The 3,777-nt window shown below is 44.2% G+C and overlaps 1 pseudogene; it reads right to left on the bottom strand.

The window, feature by feature from the left end:
* Positions 1 to 308: 308 nt before the first annotated feature.
* On the bottom strand, positions 309 to 961 carry LOC110335925 (annotated as a pseudogene).
* Positions 962 to 3,777: the final 2,816 nt, after the last annotated feature.

Here is a 3,777-nt window from a genome sequence, read left to right as displayed (position 1 = left end):
TCCTCCTGATCTTCCTGCTCCTCCTGATCTTCCTGCTCCTCATTCTTCTGCTCCTCCTTCTCCTGATCTTCCTGCTCCTCCTCCTTCTGCTCCTCCTCCTTCTGCTCCTCCTGATCTTCCTGCTCCTTCTCCTTCAGCTCCTCCTCCTTCTACTCCTCCTCCTTCTGCTCCTCCTCCTCCTGATCTTCCTGCTCCTCCTCCTTCGGCTTCTCCTCCTTTTTCACACTTATTGCCATTTTTATTATCCTTTGAGCTGGGTCATTTTACTCTTTTTTTTTTTTTTTTTTTTTTTAGAACAGCAAACACCTTTATTACACTATGCGTGAGGCTCATTTGCCTTTCCGGGCTTTGATCTTCCGCAGATAGAACTGCACTGCAGCTCCTTGCCTTCGAGCACATAGCTGTCTGCTCTGCCACACTGGCCTGGTCTTGAGGCAATACAGGTGAGAAGCTTGCCCTGCTGGAACGGCTCCTCCAGGAGGCTGCTGATTTTGGCATTCTTTTTCCTTTCGTCGTTTTTCTTTTGAATTTTCTTTGATCGTTTTTTGTTTAAAATTTCTTCCTCCTCAGGAGTCAGCTTGGCCCCCTTCTTGTGGCCCAGGGGCAGTGCATAGTGGGACTCGTACCGCTGTCAGTACGGTGTGCTGTCAATGAGCACACTGCAGTTCTTCACCAGGGTCTTGGTGCAGACAAGCTCGTTGTTGGATGCATTGTAGACAACATCAATGATCCTTGTTTTGTGAGTACAACACTCAGAGCCCCAGGAAAAGTTCCCCACATCCAATCTCAGGGCACGGTACTTCTTACTGCCTCCTCGAACTCGGACTGTGTGTATGCGGCGAGGGACAATCTTCGTGTTGGCAGCGGGCCGTCCCAGCTCATACTTCCGCTTCTTGTGGTAGAGTTTTCACTTAACCCCGGTCTTGTGGCACTTGTGCCAGTTGTCCCGAGAGATGCCCATCGCTCGGCGCTGGCTGGAAAGAGGAGGCGCCCATTTTACTCTTCATAAACTTGTTTCACCTAACTTCTCTTTCCAGCATCTGGATCATATCCAAGATATCATGTTATCTTTTGCCTTCTTTGGGCTATGACGCTTTCTCAGGCTTTTCTTGTTTTTTGATAGCCTTGGCAGTTCTTAAGATTACTTACCACATATTTATAGACTGTTCTTAAGTTTCAGCTTGTTGGGTTTCTTGTGCTTGTACCAGAGAGATGGGCTTGTGGAAGGAAGACCACCAAGGGTGTTCTCATGACATCACACGAAGGGAACATTCCATAAAGATGACGTACCACTGCCTGTGTCTGGCTGCGGTAAGTCTGTAGAGCTTCCCCATCATAAAGTCATTCTTTTCTACCCTCTTTCCCTCTGGACCCTGGAGGTCATTACACCCAGCCCATCTTGGAGGTTGGGCTATCACTTTTCACCATGTATATGTTTACTCAACCCTTTCTTTTTACTAACACAGACTTACTTATATCATGGGTTATAATTAAGTATACATTGTTTCTTTTATTGCTCAAGTTATTCCAGCTCTGGACACTGGTTCTTGTTACAGCTGGTTCCTGGCTCTCTTTAAATACCTTATCCTTTTTCATTCTGTTGTCAGGATCTTCGTTCTTTCTGGCACCTCATATCCTCAGAGTATGTTATATAACTGTATATGTTATATATGCCCAGCCCCAGAATCAGCATTCCTCCATGGAGTTTTGGTTCCTTTAACTAGACAATAGTACAGTAACCAAGATCTGGGCCCTGGATATGCTCACTACTGCCAGATGATTTTGTTTCTAGAGTCTCTCAGATACAGAGGAAATATATGGGGCAGATATATATTTACACACATCTAGAGTATTTCTATGCACATATTTCATATATTTATTAAGTTAAACATTAATTCATGCTGATGTTTAATGGTACTTTAACTGAGTACCATTTCAGGCATTTCAACCTTCCTGCTTAAGTGCATGTCACAGACATGAGGCTGGAGAGATGGCTCAGTGGTTAAGGGCACTGGCTGCTCTTCCAGGGGACCTGGGTTTAATCCACAGCACCTACCTGGCAGCTCACAACTGTCTGTAACTTCAGTTCCAGGGGATCTGACACCCTTACACAGACATCCGTGTAGGCAAAATACCAATGCGCATAAACTAAAAATAAATTTTTAAAAAAGAGCATATCATTAACAAACTTACAGCCAACATCAATACCATAACACGGAGAAAAACTGAGAGTATTTGCTTTCAAATCTACAACAGGACAAGAGTGCCCACTCTGATTTTATTCAATATGGAGCCCAAAGTCTTAGCTAGAGGAATACAACAAGAGAAAGAACTAATAAAGAAGATGCACATAGGAAGGGAATAAGTCAAATTATGCCTATTCATAAACAGTGCAGTCTTATTCTTAAAGACCTTACTAACTCTACCCTAAAACTTCTCAAACTGAGATACACATTTAGGGAAGTATCAGGTACCAAGTCGGAATGCAGCAGCCAGTAGCTCTCGACGGACAAGTAAGGACCTCCCCAAGAACGAGCCCAGAGCTAGGCTGTTGGTGTACAGCTTTACTCCCAGTACTGGGAGGTGGAGGCAGGTGGATCTCTGTGAGTTTCAAGCTACCCAGGGCTGCAGAGAGAATTCCAAGCCGGAGAGAGCTGCACAATCAGATCCCGCATGGGGGAAGAATGAAATCTGCGGTGGGGGTGGGAAGTAAGTCCTATTCGTGATAGCTTCAAGAACAACAAAAAGACCTAGGGATAAGCTTAATCAAAAAGGCGGGCGAAAGGCCTCTGTAATGACAACTCTTTAAATGTTTGTTTGTGTGTGTGTGTGTGTGTGTGTGTGTGTGTGTGTGTAAGTGTGGGCATGCTTATTGAGGGCAGAGGTCTGCCCCGGATTCCTGAAATTCCATCTTATTTGAGCCAGGGTCTTTTATTCACCACAGAGTATGTTAGGCCAGTTGTCTCAAAAGCTTCCAGAGAGTCCCCTGCCTCTACTTCCCATCTCCCACAGGAGTACTGGCTTGATATGGGTTCTGCGGATCTGAATCTACACTTGGTGCTCGCGCAGCAAGCATTGTATCCACTAAGCCATCTCCCCGATCCCAAAGTAAAAGCATTCAGACACTTGAATAAAGAAATCAAAGAAGACACTAGAAGACCAAGATGCTCTGTGTTCATAATTAGGGTGATCTAATATTGTAGAAGTAGCTACTTTATCAAAAGCGATCTATACATTTAATGCAATCTGTGCCAAAGTGCCAGTGATGTTCTTCATGTAACTAGAAAAAAAAATCCTAAAATTCATATGGAAACACAAAAGGCCCCGAATAGCTAACCGATCCTTAAGGGAAAGACCAGCACAGGATTGAGACTGAGACAACGCCCAATCTCAAACTATACCACGGGACCACACTTACAAACCCAACACAACGGTGGCTCAAAAGGAGACATGAAAACCAATGGTCTAGAATAGCAGGCCCAGGGGCTGGAGAGATAGCTCAGCACACTATTAAAAACACTGACTGCTCTTCCGGAGGTCCTGAGTTCAATTCCCAGCAACCACATGGTGGCTCACAACCATCTGTATTGGGATCCAATGCCCTCTTCTGGTGTGTCTGAAGACAGAGACAGTGTACTCATATACATAAAATAAATAATTCTTTTAAAAAAAGATTAAGCAGCTATTAAAAACAATGAATTTATGAAATTCTTGGGCAAATGGATGTATCTGGAGGATATCATCCTTAGTGAGGTAACCCAATCACAAAAGAAGTCA

This window comes from Mus pahari, chromosome 18 (assembly GCF_900095145.1).
Source record: "Mus pahari chromosome 18, PAHARI_EIJ_v1.1, whole genome shotgun sequence".
Taxonomy (NCBI): domain Eukaryota; kingdom Metazoa; phylum Chordata; class Mammalia; order Rodentia; family Muridae; genus Mus; species Mus pahari.
The sequence above is the reverse complement of the archived record's forward strand: the minus strand, read 5'-3'. Positions and strand labels throughout refer to the sequence as shown.